The sequence below is a fragment of the Sylvia atricapilla genome, chromosome 1 (assembly GCF_009819655.1).
Source record: "Sylvia atricapilla isolate bSylAtr1 chromosome 1, bSylAtr1.pri, whole genome shotgun sequence".
Lineage (NCBI taxonomy): Eukaryota > Metazoa > Chordata > Aves > Passeriformes > Sylviidae > Sylvia > Sylvia atricapilla.
This window is the reverse complement of record NC_089140.1, coordinates 35,380,181-35,405,421: the sequence shown is the minus strand read 5'-3', so window position 1 is coordinate 35,405,421 and position 25,241 is coordinate 35,380,181. Positions and strand designations below refer to the sequence as shown.

Sequence of the window (25,241 nt, the reverse complement as noted above, 5' to 3'; positions counted from 1 at the left end):
GATGATGATTCTTCAAACTACAAGAACATAATTACTGATCTACCCAGTGAATGTAATGTTTTACACTATGAAAGTTCTACAGAAATGAAATGAGAGTTGTTTCAAAGTACAAGACATTAAACTCACACACTGTAGAATAATAGAAATGGTCTCAGCTAGATTTTGTTTCTGATTATAGCTTTTGCCAAGCAACAGAACCTGATTGACTGTCATTAACCCGATAATCAAATAATACTGGTTAGTCTATGAATAAACCCTGCTTATTCCCTTTAAGAGCTATTAGTGAATGCACTTTGACATCTCACTTTGATTATTACATTCTTTCTTTGGTAAATTGTGATGGGGACCTTTTTCTTGTGCTACAGTGCGTAACAGAAATGAGGAGCTGGTGAATAAGGTTAAAAAAAATTGAGAGATAAGATGTAAAGACATTAAATGCTTTTAGACAGGACTTTCAAGAGGAGGGTGTGATGATAAACAAGAGATGGTATAACTTTTTTGTTAATGATAAAGGACAACCCATGATGGGAGTTTAATGGGCTTCATATTGCATTTTATCAGATGTTTTTATGTTCCAAACTGGTCTCTTCCACAAGGCTCTTTCAACATGTTGAGGGAAGTCCAATCTGCAAAGACCAACCCCTTACAAAAAACGAGTGTTGATGAGGTGTAGAAATAAAAAAAAAAAAAATGCAGGAAGACAGGATATAATGAGTCCTGCTGCCTGGGTAGGTAGGAGGAAGGAGGGGCAGCCATTATCCAAATGCAGCTCATTACAATAGACAGAATGGAAGCAGAGGGCCAGACCTCTTGGAAAAGACAACCCAGGAAGGTATCTGCAGGCAGGAGAATATGGGGGTGGCAAGTTTTTGGGAGCATTGAGAAGGGCTTTTCGTGCACTGATGTCTGATCACCAGCCCAGTGCCTGTTCTCTGCAAGGATTGCATGCAGTGATAGCAAGGGGCTGCTTGGGTGGCTGCATTGCACCCTCAGCCTCCTCCAAGAACAGGGGGAAGGCTGATAAACTGTGGTAGTAGCCTTTCTTTCTGTCAATAAATTACAGGCTGGGATGTGGCATTTAAATTTCTCTGTAGGAAGGAAGATGAGAGATCTTTATTTTCAATTATATGGAAATGCACACAGCAGTTTTGATATTTAAACTGGCACACATTCATGGAGGTGGAGGCATAAGAAATTGAACTCCCATTAAGAGTGGCAGAGTACTTGTCTTCAAGGAAAATACATGAAGATGAGTATTCAGATGAAGTAGCTTGTTCTTGGAGTTCAGGGTTCAGCAACATGTAAAGCAGCTCTTCCTAGGCCCAAATCTGAGGTTCTTGTTTTCCTGCATCTGAGAGAGCAAAGAAAGCACCAGAGCAGTATGTTCATATGCAGTATTCCCTTTTGCATGCGTGCCACTGGTCTATATTCATGGTTTAATGCAGGAGAAACATTCCCTGGCACAAACACATAAGGAACTATTTTCTCCAATAACATAGGTATCTGGGAATACAACTTTATCCTCCTAACTCCTCTGCATGACTTGAAAGCTGTATTTACTGTCAAAGTTTACTGCTTCTTCCTTAAGCAAATCATCATCTGTGCTAAAAATTAGCTTCATTATTATGCAATGTCAGTATTAGACCTTTTTATTAGTTATTTAAGGGTACACATGATGAAATAATAGAACAAAGTTCATACATTATTTAAAGATTTGTAAAAAATAACTCTCTTAATGTAATAAACTTTTTTTTTTTTTTTTTCTTTCCCCCCACAAGCAAGCCTCTCAGTGACTGTTTAGGCTACAGAAGTGAAACTACTGCTGGGCATCTAACCTTTGAAATGAAAAAGATGGTTCTTAATAACAGGGTTCTTGATAACTCCCAAATTTCTTGAGCTAGACCTCACCATTGTTTCATAACTAAGAAAAAAATTATAATAAAATATGGAAATAAGTGTTCCACTCCTCAGAAAACTTCTATTCCCACATGCTTATGTCTCCTACAAATAATGTGGTTTTGATAGGTGAATTACTGCTGCTGGACTATATAACTACAGAAAAGCTTTCCAATATGATGAATCAGAATCACAGCAACGAGGGCTGGAAAGGAGTCCAAGAGCTCATCTAGTTCATCCTTTTGCCTTGTGGCAGAGCCAGCCAGACCTTTTCCAAATCCAGCAGATGTTATTAAGGCCACTTTCAGGTGATAAGTGCAAGGCCCCTGCAGGCCTCCTTGTCCTGTTTCCAACCAGCCTTTACAGTTAAATCCTTTTTCTCCTAACATGTAACCTAAGCCTTCCTTGTTGCATTTGAAGCCCTTTAGGTCTCATCCTCCCCACAGGGAATATTCTGATAAATAGCACTTCATTCCACTTTTCCAACCACTTACACATTTCAAGAGGCATCACATTCCTCCTGTAATTTTTCTCCTTGCCTGACAAGGTAATTCCAATTCTTTTAACTTGTGCTCATAAAGCACAGTATCTCATAACAGAGGGTTATATATTGCTCTTATCCACCAGATCCATCCTCTCCTCACCCTGTTCTCCCACCATGAAAGAGCAAGTTTTACTTTTCTATTAAATTTGTGAGATATTTAATTAGAAATGGTGCATGTGTATTTAGTTGATGGCAATTCTTACAGTATGTAAACAATTAAATGATGAAATAGAAGTGATTAGATGTAGAACACCTCTATAGGGGGTAGACTTTGTAGTGGAACCCACCCCTCGCTGTCCAGTTTTTACCATTTGCACAGAAAGAAGATGTTGTTACTTCACTACTTAAATTCATGGAGCTCCTGGTGACTGTAAATTTTTGCTTTCTCTCCTTTTGTCAGGGCAGGTAGTGGCATCATCCTCCAAGGATAATATCCCAATGAAGATCTGCTGAAACAGATCTGAAGGCTCGAAACCTATTCAAATTTTTAATTCTTCTAATGTCAAAAAATATTTTATCTCATTCACAAAAACTGAATTGATAAATAAAATATGTAAGGTAAACTAGCCTGTTATATACTTGGTTAAAAGAGGTTTCCCATGTGTATTCTCATAGAATCAGAGCTCCCTTAGGTTGGTTTTGCTGTATTGCATCCTACTGCAAGTGTTTAGTGTAAGAGAAAAGCAGATAAATTTTTCAGTAGATTCTAAAAATAAAATTAATTTGGGTTCTTATGTTAAAAGATTCTGAATCTTCCTGCAACTTCTTAGAAATGTTAAAGAATCTGGACCCTAGTGGGATATTTCCAAGTGCTGAGCTGCCTACTTTCATGAGAATCAAGAGGAGCTTGGTAGCTAAATACCTAGGCATTTTGGAAAGTCTCTTTAGCACCTGTCACTACTCAGGGCAGATGTCCAATGCCATTCTTTGAGCAATTAGACGATTTTGGTCCCGCTCAGTGAGATGAAAGGATAAGGCCAAAAGACTTTTCTTAACAATTTCTTATGCCTTGAAGGAGCATTTGGCCCAGTACTGGTTGTGAACTCAGCAATACACTATTCCTTACTTGGCAGATTCCAGAGAATTACTAAAAAATTCATAACCTAGAAACATAAAAATGTAAACAATAATGCTGGATGCTGCACTATGCATGAAAATAACTGATGCCAATCCTAAATGTATACTGCTAATCAACATAACTAGATTTGTAGACACTAAAATTACATCTTTGTCTTTCTTCCAACATGGGAAAATGAAACTACAAGATGCAAAAACATCTCACAGCAGAAGACAAACTCAGTGTTGAAATCGGTCAGTAGTGCTTTCAACAGTCACTTGCTTAATTGTTTCTTGCTTTCCTTGTGCTGCTGCCAAGAACAAAGGTCATATTTAATGACTGCCTAAATCATCTGCAGTATTTTTTAGACTTGTCCTAGAGGTGGCTGATGTGGATCCTTTTGTACTTGGTAGAAAAGTCTCATATGCATTACTCAGTTAAAGAAACATTATCCTTCTAAACTGATTCAAATCCCTTCCCCTCCTCCAAAATGCACTCTTTTCTTTTCTGTTTCATGTCAAATACTGCAGTGACAGCTCAAACAAGGCAACACTGTTTGTTTCGAGATTATAGAGCACTCAGGACACCCACATCACCTTTGAAGTAAATTTTTGAAGCCATAAGCCTCTGCCAAACAAAAAAGAATATATGTCATCATAGCATCATTGTAATGACACGACCTTAACCAGGAGTCAGAGAAAACAGCAAAAACTGAAGACCTAAGTCTTCTTTGTCTTGTCCCTCAAGTAGAAAATGTCATGGCTCCGTCACTTAGAAGTAGTGGTTTACTATCTCTGGTCTTGAAAGTGAAATCCAATACAATCTAATTTTTTTTTTTAATGACAGGACAGTCCTGGTATTTACATACCCTTCTCCTCTTGCCTCATTATGAGCCAGTCATTGGGCAGTAAACAAAAGGAAAGTATATTGTAACAAAGTACTTCATGATGAGGTGAAAACAGAAGCAAGAATAGAAGAAAATGGAATATTAATTTCATAATATCAAGGACAGTCTGAGACAGACTGTTAGGTTCTCCCATCAGTCCCAAAACCGAGGTACATGTGGCATGTTGAGGAGGGTTGGCAGTGGAAAGCTCAAGATAATGAATTTCATTCCATCTGAAGGACCTAGGTTCTGTTACAAAAGTGGCCCTGTACTTACTGTATTTCCAAAAGTATCTCAGTAGGACAGAGGGTGGTCATGGAGGTGATGCCTACACCAGCATTACATGGATACTAAATCAGTTCAGCTTCCTTCTGTTCTCTTCTACCATAAATAAAGGTGTTCCTGGCCCAGAGAATAAATAGGAGTCCCACATTTTTTAATGTTTCTTTGAAAACTGATCATTGAAAACACAGATTAACTACTTCAGTCTGTCTTGATGATAAATACAGTGTTTAACTGTTTTAAAACACAGTGTTTAACTTTTAGTACATGACAGTTACCTTTCAACACTGCTGTAGTCTGCTCTTGCTGTCATTGAAGTCCATAGCATCAGAGCACCGTAGAATTACAGAAGCATGGAATATGCTGTGTTGGAAGAGACCCATCAGGAGCATTGAGTCCAAGTCCTGGCCCTGCACAGGACACCCCAAGATACCCACGAGCCTGAGAGTGCTTTCCAAATGCTTCTTGAACTCTGTCTGGCTTAGTGCTGTGACCCCTTCCCCGGGGAACTGTTTCAGTACCTAACCACCCTCTGGGTAGAGAACCTTTACCTGGTATCCACCCTAAACCTCCCCTGACTCAGCTTCATATAATTTCCTCAAGTCCTGTCTCTGGTCATGAGAGTGAAGAGATCAGTGTCTGCCCACACCCTTCCTCTTGTGAGAATGCTGAAGACCACAACGAGGTCTCCCCTCAGTCTCCTCCAGGCTGAACAGACCAAGTGACCTCATAATGCCCCCCCACTCACTGATCCTGATGGGTCCCTTCCAAATCTGAATATTCCATGATTGTATGATTCACCATCCTTATGGCTCTCCTTTGGACACTCTAATAGTTTAATATCTTTTTTATGTTGTGGCACCCAAAACTGTCCTCAGCACTCGAGGTAAGGCCACTCCAGTGCAGCGCAGAGCAGGACAATCCGCTCCCTTGCCCTGGTGGTGATGCTGTGCCTGACGCCCCCCAGGACAGGGTTGGCCCTCTCAGCTGCCAGGGCACTGCTGACTCAGATTCAACTTGCCATCGACCAGGACCCTCAGGTCCCTTTCCAAGTGCTTCTCTCTGGCCTCTTGTTCCCTGATCTATACACACAACCAGGGTCGTCCTGTCGCAGGTGCCAAATCTAGCACTTTTCCTTGCTGAACTTCATTTGATTGGTGATTTCCCGCCTCTCTAATTTGTCAAGGTTTCTCTGCAGGGCCTCTCTGCCTGTCTACAGCTTCCCCCAATTTAGTGTCATTTAGTTTCATCAGCAAACTTTGGGTCCTGAGTCAAAGTCATTAATGAAGATGTTGAAGAGAAGTGGGTGAAGGATGGTCCTGGTTTAGGGCAAATTTGGGAGGCAACTTCCAAAGGGGTCCCTCTAGAAAGCAGATTCAAGCAGCCCCTCCCTCAGCTGGTTTGAGGAAAGATTGCCTTGGAGAAAGTGGAAAAAACCTGTTTAATTAACAGGTAAAGTATTCACAAGCATAAAAAATTAATAATATTAAACAGTAAAATCTGTCACTGTTGTGAATAGGTGTCAGATTCAGAAAGTCCTTGTTGTGGGGTGTAGCTCGGCTCACCCAGTCTCTCATCAATCCCTTCTGTCCTGGAAAATGCCAAGTCCTGGGCTTGGGTGGGCCACAGGTGTGAGCTCCAGGTGTTTTTCTGGGCTTTCAGTCCAGAGCAGGGATGATGAGTGCTAGGAAAAAGAAAAGCCACGCTCTGGGGAACTTCTCTGCCTCAGCTAGCTGAAAAAAAAAGACTAAAAGCCAAGGAGAGCTCTCCCCTGCTGTCCGTGCTGCAGACAACACAATCTGTGAGAAGGAATGCGGGGGAGCAAGTGCAGTTCCTGCAAACAAACCCCGTGCTTCTTCTCTCTCCCTTTGCCCTTGGAACCAGTCTTAAAGGTGCAGAACTTAATATCCAGCTTAAACAGAACAGATGACTGGGGATATGAGCATCATAAAGTCACCCTAGAAAAAGGATGGAGCCCTAGGGACAGGACACCAGTGTGTGTCACCCCATTCCCTATAACTCTTTGTGCCTGACCCATGAGCCAGTTGCTTACCCATTGCATAACACTGTTACCCAGCTGTGTGCTGGACATTTTGTCCAGAAGGATACTGTGAGAGACAGTTTCAAAAGCTTTGCTGAAGTCCAAAAATATTACATCTACTAGCTTCTGAGGTAATCCAAGTGGAAAGCTCATCTGGAGGGCTCCTGTCCTCAGGGCTCTAAACAGTCAGGTTCTTTAAAACCTCCAAGGACAGAGACCATACAGCCTCTCTGGGCAATGCTTTTCCATGCTCAATTTGCCTCATGATGTTTCTTTACATCTAATCAGAGCATCTCCTCTTTCAAGCTACACCTATTTTCTCACATGCCCTTGCCGTGCACCACCATGAAAACCCTGTTTCTGTTTCCTCCAAAACCTCCTTTCGGGCACTGGAATCAAATGACATGCAAAAGCAGAAGTAAATCCTAAATAGGCTACAATTTGTCGACAGTAACATCAGACCTTCGTATTGGGGTCTCCCCTTTCCCCTCCTTCTCGATCCTGACTGAGTGCTAGCACCCTATCCTTCCCCGGCATGCTGACCCAGCAAGGTGTGACAAACATGGACTCAGCCGGGAGGACATCTGTATAGAGGACCACTGACTTAAGACAAACTTTCATATGCATCAACAGTCTCTCAGAAACATGAGGGGCTACAATGTCACAGCTTCATACTCTTCTTCAGTATCATTCTTGGCTTGGAGCAGGGATTAACCATCCATTATCTCCCAGTCACAAAAGCAGGAAACCAAGCTTGAATTTATGTTTTAAATGCAAACTGATATGCTGAAATCAATCCTTGGCCCAGGAGTATGTGCTGGTAACACATTAACCAATGTGAGAACTGGTAACACTGCATCTATACCTAGGCATGTGCTTTCAGACCTTGCCAGACAGAGGGAAGAGAGAACAGCTAAGCCTTGCATATGCTCCCTGTTTCCCTCAACAAGACCATAAACCAGCAAATTGTTACACTAACCTTAACTTGCATATCAAGACATTCCATTGAAATGATACGCTGTAGGCTTGTGATTAGCTATCAACAGATTGTCACTTAAATGTCATCCTTCACGAGTTATTTAAGATGAAATAAATTTAGCCTAGAATCAAGCCACAGTGGGGGAAGTTCAGCTTGTAGAAATTTGCTGTCCTAGTAACTCTGAGCCACACTCATTTTTAGTAGTGTGTAATGACATGGGTAAAACCTAACCATATGATGGAGACATAGCAAATGTTAATAATGATTTAGTTAGTCATTTGTACCAATATTAAAAATACCCACAATTACTCTTATTAAGCCCAAACTGGAAGGCTGCCTTTCATTCCCAAGAGAACAGGCACACTACTAGATCATGGGAATTTGGAAGAAAGTGCTTTCCTGACTGCATTCCACTTTTGTTCATTATTAATGCATTTTTCATCCTCAAAAAGCATGACAAGAGATCCAAGTGCAAGAGGAAGGCATGGGGGAGAGAGAGAGAGAAACTATGAACTTGAACTTACTAGCACTAGCCTGGCACTTCCTAACACACATCCATAAACTGTACTGGTAATAAATAACATGAATCCTCTGTTCAGAATTTGAAATTTTGCTTATAGGGGGCTCTTCTGAAGCTTGTTATACTGTTTCCAGCAATGTCCAGTTTGCCAAAGAACGGCTTACCTATTTCACATCTTTTATCTTCAGTACTCCCAAATTCCAGGTCCTTCTCACCCACGGCAGAACACACATTTCTATTTCAAGGGGCATTATTATTTCAGAAAAAAACCAAAATTGTGGTTAACACATGGTGGCAGCAGTGAGTAGCAAGGAAGGAATGATAAAATCGATACTCAAGCTTCAAGGAACATAAGGTATGGGTAAATTCCACAGAACTGTTAAGTTTCCAGGTGCCCATTTCTTTACGTGCATCTTTATGTGTATCTTTGCAAGTCCAGGAGTGAGTATGAGTTTTTTCTGAAGACATTTTATCCCACTGTGTGTGTGTATTTGATTGCTTCTAACGAGCAGTTCAGACCATAGACAGGAACCAGATGATCCTCACAAACACAGGAGCAAGGTAACTTCTTAGCTGTTGCTGCTTATCCTACTCCCCAAGCCTAGTTGCAGCAACTGCTCTTAAAATATCTAATGCCAGCTCAGGGCTGAGAATGGGATGCTGAAGCCAACAGTGAAATGCAGAGAGGGGTGTGCCTTGTTATGCTGGGGTGTCATGTCCTTGTTCCTTCTCTTAAAATAGAGCTATATGTAAGAAATGAATAATAATATAGAACCAGTTAAGCAAATAACAACTATGTTTAATATTTTCGTATTTTTCCTTGGAGGAAAATAAATATTAGTTATCTGAACATTGTCAGCACTATGTCAGTGTCAGGAGACTTAATTTTGGAAATTACTTCGTTACTTTGTGTTACATCTGAGCAGCCTAAAGATCAAGTATCATAGCACATCTCTGGGCTCTGCCTCAAGAAAAGGCACAGTAAGTGTCAGGAAACATGAGAAGATTAGTATTTCTACCTCATTTTGAGACCTGTGAAGCTACATTTTCAAATGACAGGCTGCAGGTGGTTTAAGAACTGCTTCATGAACTCATCTGCAGCCTGTGGAGCAGGGGTGGAGTAGGTGGCTCCTGTGAGCTGAAGGACCTCCCCACCACAGTCTGCCTTTGCTCTTCAACCAGTGCCCTGAGAAGTTAGGGAGGAACATTAGTATAGATTTGCAGGCATGCCAAGGAATGAAGTCTATCCCAAGAAAAGCTGCCAGCCATTAACTACAACAGTAATTCCAAGCGTCCCTCACCTATCATGGAATTAGTGTCATTAGTGAGATGTCCCTTTGAAGACAGATGAGAGGATGGGAAAACATGACAGTACATTAGTGCTTTTTAAACAATAAACTATGCAAAAGGTCAACATGTGTAGGCTTTCACTGCTTTTATAAAAATATTATGGACTGCAATTGTCATCGTCCACAAAGTGATGACAGAATTGAAGGCAGATGCACTCACAGCAACAGTGATTTCAAAGCTGTTTCCCTGAGAGTGTAGTATTTGTAAGAAGTGTGCATGAAGAAGGGATGAAGTGCTGTTGAAACACAGCAGTGCTGGAACCATAATGGTGGTGATAGGATTTAGTGTAGAAAAAAAATAGTAAGACTGGACTTTGCACTGGTAATAGCCAAATAATGTAGACTGGTCAGCCTTGCATTGCCATTTTTTTATCCTGAACTAATCATGTGTGAAAGCTATTACTCCTGATGAATCCATATTCCCGTCTGTGTCTTCTCATGATCTGTATTAACTACTGCCACCACACCCTAAAAGTGTCCTCAGTGAGATTTTATAGTAGCCTTAAGGCTGTTGCTCACTCAGGCTGATTGGTACCTTGGCCTGTGCTGTATTGCAGAGATGATTATAACATTGCCAGGCTGTAAAGACAAAGAGGAGGGGATGTACACATTTCAACATATAGACTTTGAACCCCCCCACTTGTTGCCTGAGAAGAAGAGTTATCCTTGCCACAGTAGGGCTGTGTGAGAGAACTCAAGAGAGGAAAAGAGAAACCACAGGTGACTGGTCCTGTCTGAGCCCAAAGAAATGCCCTGCCAAGGCATCAGTGAGTATTTCTGTAAGAGATCCTACCAGCCCAGAAGAGGAAATAGAGAAAAGATGTTAAGGATCTGTCTTGGGTTTTCTCAGGGGCACCTTGAAATTTTGCTAGCCTGCTGTGTTTCCCAATGCCTGCTCCTCAGGATGATGGAGCATTGCCTTGGAGGGAAACAGGGAGCAAGGAAGGAGGGCAATATAAATATTATTTGCACTAGCCTTGCATCTTCTGGAGATGTGAATATAGGACAAGTAGAAAAGGGAAGAACAACAACAACAACAAACTTCCTAGATTTTCTACAGTTACCTGTTGCTTTCTTTGTGGTCTTAGCAGGATTAGGTTTGGGAAACACGTGGCATCGCTTCCACCATGCAGCAAATTTCAGTATTCTCTGTGGTCATATCCTACAAAAAGGTAGTTGCTGAGTGTGACACTAGTTTTACAGCACTGTTAGAGGATGGCAAGAACCATGGGCCCACTGCAGTTTCATTAGCATAATTGGCATCCACACTTATATGGATTCAGCATTACTGAAGCAGTTTCAAAGGGACTGATTATGTGCTGTATTCCTTGGAGCAGCATTTCAGCCAGAGATCCCACTGGGATGGAGCAGACATGAAAAAGAGCCCTAAATTTTATAGTGCTGTGTCAGTATTACTACAAGGAAAGTGTAGTAACTAAAAGGAAATTTGTCACACATAGGCAATTACCAGCTTAATGGATTTACATTGTTCTTTTAGATTTATCTTGATCAGTTCTCTGTTATAGCTTCCCTTGATCATCTAATAGGTTTGCTCTTTCCCTAGAAACTGAACTTCAGTGTTTTTCTGTTACTTGCATGCAAAATGTAGTCACTGATTTTGTGATCTAGAAAATAAGGTGTAGCAGCACTCTAACAACATTAAACTACGTGTTTCTGCTAGTAGCAGATTATGCTCAGAGTCTTTTCTTTTCCTTTTTGAAGCAAATGCCCAAATGCAACTGCACAGCCAGCAGGGCAAAATCAGCAAGAAGGATACAACATCATGCATTTGCTTGTCCCCAAGTCTGAGGATACAGAGTAGAAGAGCCAAAAAAATTCTGACTATGGCAACACCTGCTGAGAGCTCCAACCTGTACTTGGATCTTGCTCAAGTTTCAAGGATGTCCCAGCTACCTTACAGCTCTTATTCCAGCCAGTCTTGCACTGCAATGTAAAGTCATCAGGATTCCACACTACTTTCTCTTTTTTTTTTTTTACCCTGGATGTGCTAGAAAGTTGGTGTATTCCTCCAGGATAATTTTGCACTGGAAGGCTAGTGCAAGGATGCTGAAGAGAGTTGACAAACCTGATTTGTACTTTTTATTTTGGAACCTATTTCAGCTGTTAGATAAATATAACAATTCTTTTAACCTATATGTATATTTGTATATGTACATTATATATTCTTATGTATGGGCTCTGCAGATTTAACATCATAAAAATATGTGTGTTACGAAATAAGGAATAGTGAAATAATGAAAAATGATGTCTCTGCTCATGTTACAGCATGTGTACCTGCAGCTGTGCACAACCTCTGAGACCTGATGGCTGCCAGCTCTCCTGCCCAGGTAGGGACACTGACAACCTACTGACAGTTTACAAGGACAGAAGCTAATTCAATGATGACTTTTGCTTTCACAGGTAGGACCCCAGGTTCTCATTCTGGAGGGCAGCTGTCACATCTTTCTGGAGAAAGATCTCCAACACCAGGTCCCTGTCATTCAATTACCAAAGAATTTCAGGAGTCTGTCTTGAAGTCTTGGGGCCTAGTGGCTACAGAATCCCATCTAGATTTGTCATGTGCTACAAAGGAAGAGAGTGGAAAGTAGTAGAAGACAGTAGTGGAAAGTCAGTAGTCTTTTAGATAGTCCTGTGTCTCTTATGTGTCACCAAGTTAACTTACCCCTTCTTCCCATACCTTGACCATGCAATTGAATGATTTGAAATCGATGTTTTCAAATTAATGGGTTAGTGTACTTTCTTCTACCCAAAGGGGATTAAAACACTGAGTGTAAATGTTAAATATAATCACAGAAAAGACCACAGGTGCCCTTAAACTGTCTTTGGGACATGAAGAAGAAAATTGTTTTCTCCATATTCTTCCATAGATCATTGTGGGAGACAGCAAAGAAAGCATCACATATTTCTTTTGCTATATCACAGAGAGTAAGCTGTGGGGTGCTGTAAAACACTGTTAAATGGAAATACATGTTGGGAAGGATGATTAGATTTAATAAGGGTATTTAAAAACAGCACTAAATATGTCAGTGGGAATACAAATAGAATAGTTCTGTTATTTTTAAATTAAACTGATATAAGTATTTATATTTCTTTTTAATTTTTTCCTTTTAGAAGAAATGAAAGAAATTCTAGGTTTACATTACAAAAGTGAGGATTTCCCTGTTTGCTCTCCAGAGTTTTTTTAAGCCTGATATCTTGAATCAATGAGTTGGAACAGAAACAGGATAATCTGTAGATTACAAATGACAAACCAGATACCTGTGGAATTGATGAGGTGATTAATATCACTTTCCTATACATTTTGAAGAAAATCTGTTGTGTGCTGCACAGAAGTGTCTGTTTTGATGGGAAAAGTCACCATCTATCCCACAGCTTCTTTACATGGTTTCAGCAGGGAAAAAATTACAGTTTCTATCTATGATAGTCATTAGAAATCACATTTAACAAGGAACAAAGGGCTCTAGGTCAAGCTTTGAATACCCAGAGACATCCCAGCCTTAACAACAGGATGTGCTTTCACACGTGCATTTGGCAGCAGCCACTGGAAGCAGTCCCATGACTCCCACCATCTCTACCGGCCCCGTGCCATCCTTGCCCATGCTTAGCAGGATTATTTCTATGACTGCAATGAGCTGGCTCAGTGGACAGGTCTTAGTGAAAGATCATTCAGGAAAAAAAAAAAAAAAAAAAAAAAAAAAAAAAAAAAAAAAAAAAAGAAAGAAAGAAAATATAGAAAGAAAAAAGTTATTTTTCAGCCTGGCTGCAGAGGTGGCAGAAGCAGGTTCTTGGCAGTGCATCCAGGGACACTCATATCCCCAGCTGCTTGCAGCAGCTGCTATGAAACCACAGCCTCACTGCAAAACTCCTCTGCTGAGGAATAGGAAAGAGTTAGGGGAGTCTTATTAGCTCACTTTATCCTCCCTGGTGTTTGCTGACATGGAAGGGCACCAAGCTGGGTCAGGGAAGGGGATTGCGTGATAATGGTAATTATGATAGACTGAGCCCCAAGCATTCAGAAATCCTGAGTTGGGCTGACAGAAGTCATAAGGCCTTTAACAATAAGAAAGGTAGTATTTATTTTAATTCTTGCTGCAGTCTTAACCTTTAGGGCACATGAGATACTGAATACACATCTTCTTAGACTTTTCAGAGGGACTAGACTGATACAATCACAAATCAAGATATACATTCTGCTCAGAAAATAGAACCAGCCTTTTCTTGGTGGCTCTTTATCTACTAAGCATATCTGAAATGTATCAGAAAACTGAATCTGAATCTAATAACTTAATCAAAACTTAACAGGCTGCCATGGTGGGCACGTGCTGCCTGGGGCTGGCTGTGATTCCCTGCTGCCAGCTCCAGGTAAGCAGTGAGGTCCCTGAGCTGCAGGCACCTGCAGGCACACAGTGCTGATGGGTGAGCTCTAAGTCCACTGACCTGCTGGTGTGCCACACACACCATTTTGGGTCAGAGCCTGCTCCAGAGCCTGCCAAGTAAGTTGTCATCAGGAAATACTTTTCCCCTGCACTCTGCTGATTTAATTTGGCAAATCCTCTGAAGATCAAAACCTCCCATGAACCAGTAAAAGTTTCAGATTATGTATATCTCCTCTTTGGTTTATGGGTGATCAAAGAATGCCCATATGCATTATTTATTATGCAGCTGAAGTGTTTTGACAGAGTTGGAAAATGGACTATCAGGAGATGGTTCCAGCTCAGCACTGCTGATGGTCTGAGAGAAATCACAAGATTTACATTGGGTGAAAATCTGCAGTTCAGCACATGCAGACGTGCCAATACATACATACAGATCTATATTTCACATTGAGATATGCAGTTTTTTACAACCATAATTTCAGTGCCAGCTTTCTTCTTCTCTCCCCTCCAGTGTTTCTTCACACAGCTTGGTCTCATGAAGGCCTGTCCAAAAGACTACTGTAAGAAAACAAACACTGATTTCAGGTGGACAAGTATATGACTCCCAGCCAAAACCACTTTGCCTTGCACAGTGCTTCTGTTTTGCATTGTGAGTCATTACATGTACCTGTGAACAATGGGCTAAGCAGTCACAGTCTGTTTTATGCAGGATCTGGCCACATCAGTGCCGAGGGAGTAGCTGGATTCCCATGGTGGGAGGGCAGTGATGCAGTGACCTCAGCCCCAAAGATGTAAATGTCTGTACCAGGTGTGAGATGAAGGAGTTTGTGCTGCATTTTTCCAAAGGGGAGAAGCAAAGGTATCGGATACTAAAAGGATTTTTGAGCTACATTTTATCTGCATTTGTTTGGCACTAAGACAATTCTGGCCAGTCTCCACAAGTGAAACTGTTAATAATGTCTAACACCAGATACAATCATGCAGTGGAGCTGATCCATTGCTCTCACCAGATGCAGTACAAGGCTGCCACTGGTGGTTCTGGGAGGCTAGGGAAGGTATAATGCAGGCTGCAGCAGGCTGGCTTCCTTTTATGTCCAAAAGGCTGCCAGAGATATGTGGAGCCAAGGAATCTTTTTGTGCGATGATGCTCTGATGGACATACTATTTTCTGGAAGTGTTAAAATCATACCCAGATTCATTCACCTCGACTTCACTAAGTTTGCCCCCAACAAAAATGCCTCAGACTCCTGAAATCCACCTGAGCTCAGCAGCTCTGAGCTCAGGCTGGGCACTGCTGTAGCCACAACCTTTTCCATCTAAACCCCCAGCAGGAGGGACTCTCAGAAGCCTCCTCTGCCCCCATTCAGGCACTCCTGCCTCTTTGCCGCTGCTGTCGGCAGTCGTGCAGCCCTGCCCGTGGCTTTCAGGGAATCCAGTGAAAACCGATCCAGCCACGGCCTCAGCCCATCATCGCTCTGCCAGTGCCAGACACCGGTCAGGTTACCCCGGAGCTGACACAGCCGCCGCTGCTGCCCCAGCCCTGCATCCTGCAGCACCGCCACCGGCCTCAGGCTTGCAGGGCATCATCTCTGCCAAAGACTGCATTTATTTTTTCTACCAAAACGCCGTCTTTGTAGCGGAAAGGGTGTCGCTTTGATGCTTACAGAAAGTTGTGAAAGAAATGAAGAGCAGGAAATCTTATCTGGAATAGTAATGCAAAAAGTAATAACACCCATAAAAAGAAAACTTCGGCATTCAGCCAAATGCCTGCTCTAAATGACAGCAGTAAGGAAATATATATATTTATATGGGTATAACATACAGTCATGTGTAGGTGGATGTGTCTGAGCTATAGTGCAGGGAGGATGCTACTTATCCTTGGATCCATGGCAAGTCCAACAGCGATTCCCCTCCTCGATTTGTATTTCAGAGGGCATTCAACTTAAAACACAATTCCACAGTATAACTGCAGGATGTAATTCTCAGAAACATAATAAATAAATTTTAGATTGTTTTATAGAATTGGAGTTTGCAGTTTGGAAACAAAACCACACAGTGTGTGCAGAACTTTCAATACATGCTCACATTCCAGTTCACTTACTAATGGGCATGTGGACAAACGCAGTGTCTTTCCCTAATTCAACACTGTGTTGCACAGACCAGTCTCCTGTACAGAACCAATTCCAAATATGTTACAGGGAACTTTTCCAGTATTTCTGTTAAATTATGCTATTTCAGTGTATGTAAATTTAAATTTAGCAAATTCACCTTATGGCAATGTAGTACTCTACAGCCAGTACGTTAGGGAATATTTGGTGTTAATGTCTTCAGTAAAAGAGCTTTAATTACCTTCATCCCAGTGCTGGCTGATGTGGAGCTTATTATCTCCACTTTTCCAAGAAAAGTATCATACTTTGCTATTTAGAAAATGAAAACACAGGTTATTAGCATGCCCTACAAGTTAAGACACTCAGGCTGTGTCAGGTAAGGAGGGAGAGCAGATCACTAGTACACATTCTGAGCAGAAAACACACCATAGGCAGCTTGCTGGAGCTCAGGGTTCAATCTTTGCACCTACTAAAGAAAAAAAAAACCAAAACCAACCCATTGATTCCAACGCTGTAGTAGCAGACTCAGCTATCAAAGAGCCTTTCTGATTTCATTTGTTGTGGCATATGTTCTAGGGGAGGAAGTTATCAAATCCCAATTAATAATAAAGTTGGAGGTATTTTAATGCATTTTCTCTGTGCGTATCCACTGTGTAGGTCCAAAGCAGCTCCAAAATCGGTACTAATGAAAAATCTCATACTAAAATATCCATTTATTAGGTTCTCTAACTGCTGCGACTGACAACAGTACTAACACGTACCTGTACGACTCCATTTTGTTTTAATATTTTATACAAATGGAAATCCTTTGCATGAGAATGAAGACAACATCGTGAAAACAGGAATAAAGTTGTCCATTAAGATGCAAAGATAAATGCAAACTGTTTGCTTCATTTTCTCTTCTTTGAGTTACAAATTTCTTGCTGTCATGAAAAACCTTTTCATCTTTCCTGAAATTCATCACTGTGGCACTTGGTTGACAAATGTATTCATCACAGTGTGTACTTCCCAGAGATTCCTGTCTTCTGCCTCAAGCACTTTATTCCTTTAGATGATAAAAGTATTCTTCTGAGAAGAGTTTACATACATATCTGTGTGGCTGTAGGCTCACGCACATCATCAAAGTATTCAAAAAAATCGTACTTCCAAGGAAAAAAATCATCTTTAAGGAGGGATATTCTTTATGACACAATCTTATTTCCACAATGGCTGTGCAGTGATCATCCTTCCACTGTGTTTAGACAGTGAAATGCTCTCTGCTGTAGCAATTAAGGACTATGCAAGCACATTTTATGAACTTAAAAGTTTAGTTGGAGATTCTCACCATGTGGCAATGCAGCTACATTACTACATTTGGATGTGTAATAGCCATTTACATAAGATGGCATCAGGCAACACATTATTACTAGTTAGATTATGTGTGTATAGCTACAACATTTTGGTTAAGATAGGTGTCCTGAGGGGAATGAGAGCTGAGAAAGTTGACCATTACTACAGCAACTGTGGTACTGGAAAATAAGCTTTTCTTCATCTTTACTTTTCTTTATACATTTTATTTTCTTTATAAAATGTTCCCCTTTTAATGGCACCTACTCCCAGAATATTGGGAGTATAAGGGGAACTTGTGAAAGCAGAACTCCAACTTGTCCTCCTGTCTGAGCTTACATTGTGTAATGTAGCTAATTTTCAGAAATCTCATTTCCACTGGAATTTGGGTAGTGGAAAAAAATGTATTTTCCCTTGTTTCCCTACTCCCACCTTGGTGACCACTTCAGTGCTTTATAGCTAAATATGTAAACTATTCACTGGGATCACTTTCCCAGAATTGAAACCAAACCAGTTTGAAAGCAAAATCTAGAGGATATAGTCAATAGGGGATCTTCATCTCATCAGGAGAGGAAATTTATGTATGCAGAGATCTTCTTCTCTAAGCAGGCAGCTGGTTTCAATATTAGAATTCTATCATCCACCATGAGAAAGTAAGGGGCTTGGATGCCCCAAACTTTCTCATTCAGAAGTCAGATCTTCTATTTTGCTTCACGCATGAAAATCAGCATTTCGATTTTAATACTTTCACTATTTCCCCTTAATACTTTGCTACAAAACTGGTGAAATGCATTTCAACAAAATATCCCTGTGTAGCAGGTGAAACCTCCCAACAAGATTTTAATGGTGCATAAGGCTTTCAGCCAGCCAAGGTGACTGACCAAAACTCATTCCCTCTCATTGGGCTTAGGTGCTTCACATTGGGTGTTAGTCTTTGAAGAACTGGCCAGGCCAGAAAAAATAATTTGCAAAATCACATCCCACTGGAGTTTCCAGTTAGTCAATACTGTCCACTCTGATTCACAATGAGCCTGAAAAAAACCCCAAAACTTTTTGAGGCATTTGGTTATTTATATAAACAAAGCAGAGCATTTTGTTGAATAAATAAAATATAAGTAAAATATTCTATTTTGTTTATATGAAGAATTCTGTCAGAATATTCTAGTCTATGAACACAAATTTGAGGTAGATTGATATAAGAATGTATGAGAGTGCTGATATTCACTGTGTTTTAGGGAGGAGTCATTTTGGGGTGGTCTAATAACAGAAAATAAATATGTTAATTATGTTTTTCTTTTACTTTCCATGTCTTAGGTAATTTCAAAGATACAATTTATTTCTTTAATGCTTATTATATTCATTTTGGCTTCACAGCTACTCAGAACTAATAGATTTTAAGATCTCATTCCCAAGAGCATAGAACTTCTTTTCACTATGCTTGGACAGTTTGGAGACATGAAAATAAGAAATCATAAGATGATTTTGGATAAAATTCTCTTCTGTGTCCACCCAGACACCAGGATCTCTTGTATCTTTCTTATGTCTCTTTGAGACCCTATCCTGCTGAAGAATATAATTTACGGGGGAAAAAAGTTGCATGTTATTCAGACTTGAAGAAATGTGAACAAGATTTCTAATATGTGATTCCAGATAAAATTGCTACCTTACTAAAAGCCTCCTTTGTATCCCCTTTTTACAAGTATATTTTTTACCAGTAATAATGTAAAACAGGCAGCATAAGGACACACCAAACTTCCTGCAACATTTTTCCAATCAAAATGTGAGTGATGTAATTTCTTGCTATTGCTGCCTCATTCTGTACATTCTTAATTTTCTGTTTTCTCTCACTTCTACTTGAATTTCCCTTGGTATACAGGACTGATAGGAACTCAGAGCTGTTTTGCTGGCCCTTGTCCCTTGCTGATTGCTCAAAAGACACTCATATTTGCCCTACCCTCCTCTGGAAATTAAATTTGTTCTTTGAATAAGGAGGCCACAGGAGTTCTCTCTCCTCCTGTCTGCACCAGACAGGAACAAAATTGGTCTAATGAGCCACCATAAGCATAAGGGTGCTTTAGAAGTGCCAATCAATGACATTTGATTGATGAAGACATTATGATACTTAATATGTTTCCACTACAGTCAGTGACTATGAACAGCCCACAATTCAAAATGTAATCTCTGGGACAGAACTACAAAACCTTGACTGTTTCAGATTTTGATAGATAAAATGTGTCACAGAATGTGTAAAAATCTTTATGATGATGCTCCCAGCATACCGTTATAAAAAGAGTGTGGTTTCCATCTAGTTCCCCAGTAGTGCTGATTCAGGGCCATAAAGAGAAATGCATCCCTCTGCTGGAAACTATAACATTTATATCGATTTCAGACACCTTGTATTCTGTGCAAAAATAAAATTAGCCCTGCTTTAATTTAGGAGTACAGGGAAGTGTCTGGAGGAGAGCAGTAGCAATGAGGACTCCTGGATTCTATTCCTAGCCACAGCAGTGACTCATGCCATGACCTTGTGTGAGCCTGTTGACCTCTGTGCCTGTTTACCCACGTTGAACAATGAAAAAAGAATGAATACCTACTTCACTGGGGTTGAAGCCCTCAGCCAGAAAGAGCCAAGCATATGGGCATTCCTGGCAAAGTAAATAAATAAGGAAGACGTTTCAGATGAGTTCAGAAAACATCTCCAGTATGAGGTTTCTATGGTCTCTTCAATTCGATCCCATTATGTATTTCAGTGCAGCACATACGGTCCTATCTTTAAAACACTGGGTAGTGTTACATGCTGTGGGATAAGTTACAGCATGAAGATTTAATATTAACATTAATGGGAGCTGTGCAGTTAAAGCCCATGGCTCTCTGCTGAAAGTGTGCCCTCAGGAGAGCTGGGCTGCTAATAATTTACCAATTGTCCAATTAAAAAGTGTTGTGGAACTTTCTAACTTCTGCAGATGTATCTTCTGAACACTATCAGAAATGCTGTGGCTCTCTGTGTGTTTGTATGTCAATACTCAGTCTTGTATGAAGTATGTCAATGTTCCTAAGGGATGCTTGGGCAGTTACTTATCCTTTAACAAAAACATTTAAAAGCACTCATTTCCTTGCAGCAGTGTTACATCCAACTTCTCAGGTTTTATTTTTGTTCTATTTCTATCAACTCTGCAGTCAAATACTGTATTTTGTGGACACTAGCAGATCAGGCAATAATACTATTGGTGATATTCTCATTTTTTTGTTCCAATTCTAATGACCATTTGGGGTGTTTTTCGCAGAATAAGAATAAGGCAGTAATTTATATTGTGACTTGAGTAACAATATCCACATGCAACTGATTGGTACCAGGGAAACAACACTCAGAAAATCCCCCGCTTCTGTGTTATCCACTTTCAAGTATGCAAACCATCTCAACAACCCCTTGTGCTCAAACTGAAACAGACAGGTATCTCCAAGATCCATATTTTTACTTCTACATTTTACCACTTAAACTTTTTCATGCCATATTATCTTATATTACCAGTGGTCAGGGATCTGTTGGTTGATGACATATGTAAGTGCAGATGGTACAGCCAACAGGCCTATCCCTGAGTGCTGCAGAAAGGAGCTGGAAAACCAATAACATAAAGATTTGCCTTCCCCCACTGAAACAGAACCTGGCTCCAAGCTGCACGAGGTGCTCCTGAGACAGGTGAGATATTTTCATGTAGGATAATCTGTCTACATAAATTGGTCAAAATAGCAGGTAAGCTGAAAGTAGATGTTTTTCTGAATAACTCCATAAAGTAATAAGCTTCAGAAGGGGCAAAAGAACTTTATCAGCTCCCAGACATTCTTTTCACTTTGAAAAGGAGCAGTCTAATTTGGGGACAGACAAAGGCAATGCTTCCTGATGTCATTTTCTTCTTCACTGACTGCATTGATAAAATTATCTCTAATTTCCACAAGCATTGGTCTCTTTACCACATTGTCATCACAGTCCTCAACTGTTTTACATAGTGTAAAAATCTGCCTGTTTCAAATTTGAACTTTATGAAATACTTCTATTCACAAACAATAAAAACAAAAGTCCATAGGTATGCAAATAATAAATCAGAGGACTATTTGAAATTAAAACATTTACTTATCAGCATCATCATTTCTGGACATATCCAGATGTCAAAAACATTAATTTAGAAAGTGTGGCAATGTTGATTTTTTTCCCTTTGCCTGGTAAAATCAGACTACAATTCTTAACTCGTTAAAATAAAATAACCCAAACAAACATACCCCATCAGATCACTGGTATTCAAAGCTAAGTAAAATATCTGCCTCAGCTAGTATCTATAGAAAACCCTTCTGTTGTCACGTCGACATTCTCCAAAAGAACATGTCCATGTGCCAGGCTCCTACTGGATCCAGTAAGAAGCACAGGAGCAAGGGCAAAACCACACAAATGAGGGTTCACACACAATACTCTCATTGCTTCATTAAAATTTCATTCTTTTTACGTTAATACTAAAGTCTAAGTAGATTTAACTATATGTGGAATATTAAGGAGAAGTCACAGTCTAATTTGAAGCTACAAGAAAATCAAGAAACTTGAAACATTCATATCAACATTGTCCGTAGCAGTGTGCAATTCCAAAAAGCGTCAGTCTCTGCGGTCTGCTATTTTTTAGGCGGGGAAGTCAAAATTAAGGAGAAAATAACTCCTCCCAGTCATAGCCACCATGCTGGGCTGGCTGGCTGCAGCACTATTTTATGGAAGAGCAGCACAGTCTAATTTCAGGGTTACACACATCGCTTCTGGTTCCTTTCACAAGAGGTTTTTCAAGTCCCACCTATGTCCTTCCTATTCTAATATGTCACTTTGTGCTTGATGTACAGCATATAACACGCCTCTAAATTATGTGTCAAAATACAGTATCAGAGCATTGCAGATGACATCTCCGCTGGTCCTCTGCCAAAAGAGGTGAACACTGAATAAATACATTGCAAAACGTCTTTCTTCTTTTCGAATTAACTGTCTTCGGTATTCTATTTGTACACGTCTCCTCCGTCTGGCATTTTGTCAGAGCGTGTCTCTGTGTGTTTATCTGGCCTGTTGACACTCCCCAGCACGACGCCTCTCCAGCTCTCCCTCCTTCCTTCCCAGACCCTCCTCCTGGGATCAGGAGCTCAGAGGTGCCTTTGGTGCCGGAGGAACCCCGCCTCGGGCCAAGCCGCCTGTGCCGGTAACGCCGTCCCGGCGCTTTTCGCTCCGAGTCTCTGAGTTCATCCCAGGGGATTCCCAGGGGCCGCGCTGCTCCCGGGCCGTGCGCGCTCCCGCTCCGCTCCCACGTGCCCATCGCACGTTATCGTCCCGTGCCGGGCCCGCCGCGCCCGACCCGCCAATCAGCACCGCCCTTACTCTGCCCCGCCTCTCGAGGGCCAATCAGCACCGCCCTTACTCTGCCCGCCTCTGGAGGGCCAATCAGCGAGACCCTTGGTGGTGCGCGCGGGCGGGTTCATTCAGGAAGCGGCTCGGGAGCGCGAACGGCGGGGCGGGGCGCGAGGAGGCCCCGCCCCCAGCGGGGCAGGGCGCGCGGCCGCGGCGCGGGGTGGCGGCGGGGGGCGTGTCCGGGGGCGCGGCCGGCGCGCGGGCGGTGGCGGCGGGGGGGCGTGGCCGCGCGGCGCGCGGAGCCGGGAGTCGTTGGCGGCGGGCGGAGGCGGCGGCGCGCGCTCGCCATGGTGTTCCTGAAACTCCGCGAGCAGGTGGGGATTCCCGAGCTTCCCTTCCCTTCTCCTCCCCTCCCGGGGCCGCCGGGCGCGCCCTCCGCCGCCGCGGGGTGCCGTGCGTGCGCGGGTGACAGGCGGCGGGCAGCGGGAGGCAGCATGGCTGCTGCCGCCGCCGGGGTCCGGGCTGGCGGGGAGGCGCCATGTGTGTGCTCGCAGGTACCGGGCCGAACAGGTGGCCGCGGCAGCCCGCCCGCCCCTCGCCGTGCCTCGCCGGAGGGTCCCTGCCGACCCCCGCCCCGGAGCGGAGGGGAAGCCCGGCAGGGGTGCTGGGGGTGGGTCTGAGGGCTCCCCCGGGCCAGCGCTGCCCCGCGCCCGTTTTGGGAAGGGGAGGGTCTCTGTGCGCGGTTCCCGGGCCGGAGGCGCTGCCGGTGTGAGCGGATCGACCCGGAGGCTGCCGGCGGGAGGCGGCGTGCCCGGAGCGGGAGCTGGCGCCGCTCCCCCGGACCCGGAGCCGGCCCTGCGCAGGTTCACGTGCCCGGGAGCCGCCTGCTCGTCCCTCCACCTTTCCCTTCCAGGCCTTTGAAATCTTTTGTTTGGCCGCCGTGTCTTTCGCCTCCCGCGGTCTTGACAGACCTTCCCCGAGCCCGCGCTCCCCTCCTGAAAGCGAAGGAGGTTCTTCGTGCCTTCAGTGGGTTGTTGCTCTCGTCGCATCACACCCTTCTTTGTCTGCCAGGCTCTTCGGTTTCCATCCCAGCTGGTGAAAAATACTTGTCTTCGCTGCTCTGTCCTTTCCTGGTGTCTCCCCTGTCCTACCTATTGTCTCCTGTGCGGTATCAGGATACAAAGGTGGGAGGGTCTGCGCTGCCAGTTTGCCGCCTATGAAAAGATGTTTCTTAGGAATGGTGCTTTCTCGTGTTTTCATGTGTGTGAGGTCAAATTCCGTGTGAAAAACTCATACATCCTGCAGCGGGGTCTCCTTGTTATTCTTCCTTAAAGATAACGAACTGTAACACTTGAAGACCCCACCCCCTAAAAAAAAAAAAAAAAAGAAAAAGAAAAAAAGGCCAGTAGAAACTTGGGTGGTTGAGCAGCTGCTATCCTGTGTCTGTTTATTATGCTGATCAGTATCAGCCCATCCTTACCTGCGAGTCCTTTCATTAGTAACATGTTTTCGCACCTAGCTTGCATGATCCCTCGGGATTTTGTTCTAAGGAACGTTTGGTGATATGGGGCTGGGATCTCTTATGTCCTGCTGTGTTGTATGTAAACTTTGTGAAGTCTCATGTTGTTTCAGAACCTCATCTATGAATCAGCAACAATTGTGGATCTGAAATACACTTAGTGTCCCTTGAGTTAGATTTCCTTTCAGGATTTGTTGCTGTTCTTCTATGAGAGACTTCCCACAGAAATAAGCACTTGTTCATCTCTTCTATTCAATAAACCCTTCTGCAAGTAATCATTGTGAAATAGTTAGCAAAAACCCCATTATCAATATGTTAACATGAAAGTACTGAATTTCAGAACTTTTCTTCTGGGAAGGATCCTGCTGTTGACAGGTGTTCAAGTGAAATATTGGACTGTGTGAGACCATTGGTTTGACAGAGTAATGCATGTGAGGCTTTCACCTTCTGTCATAGTGCAAGTTTTAATCCAGAAGTACAAGGTGGATTTTTTAGAGGCTTCACAGATCTGTAAAGGTGATTGATACACTGGGAATTGAAATATTCTTTTGGCTAAAGGAGGGAAGCTAGGCAGGGAAGGCAAGGAAGAGAATGCTGGTTTTGGACAGTCTTTTGTAGAGGGAGTGATTTTTTAGCAGCAGCTGCATTTCTGCTGCTAAAGTGTCAGTTGCTTGACAAATCAGTTATTTCAAACTAAATTCTGTTACAACTGCGTAAGAATGCCAAAAAGTCATGAGGAATCATGTTAACGTGAAATCCCTCCGCTTTGGTGGGTACAGAGCATTCCTGCAGGTCAGTGTTGCAGTGTGCTGCAAGATGTCTTGAGGACAGGATGCTGTACTGAGAGTGTGGCAGCACCTGCTCTTTATGAGAACCAACCTGTGGTACTGTATGGAATAAAGATGTTCCTCTTCAGTAGTTCATGAAACATGCTTCTTGTTTGCCTGAACCATATGCCTTGCTCCACAG

The 25,241-nt window shown here is 42.3% G+C and overlaps 1 long non-coding RNA gene across 1 annotated transcript; it reads left to right on the top strand.

The window, feature by feature from the left end:
- Positions 1–8,417: 8,417 nt before the first annotated feature.
- Positions 8,418–12,653, top strand: LOC136365607 (uncharacterized). Its single transcript, XR_010744383.1, has 3 exons — positions 8,418–8,560; positions 11,841–11,975; positions 12,443–12,653. It is a non-coding gene; the product is annotated as an uncharacterized lncRNA (long non-coding RNA).
- The last annotated feature ends 12,588 nt before the right edge of the window (positions 12,654–25,241 follow it).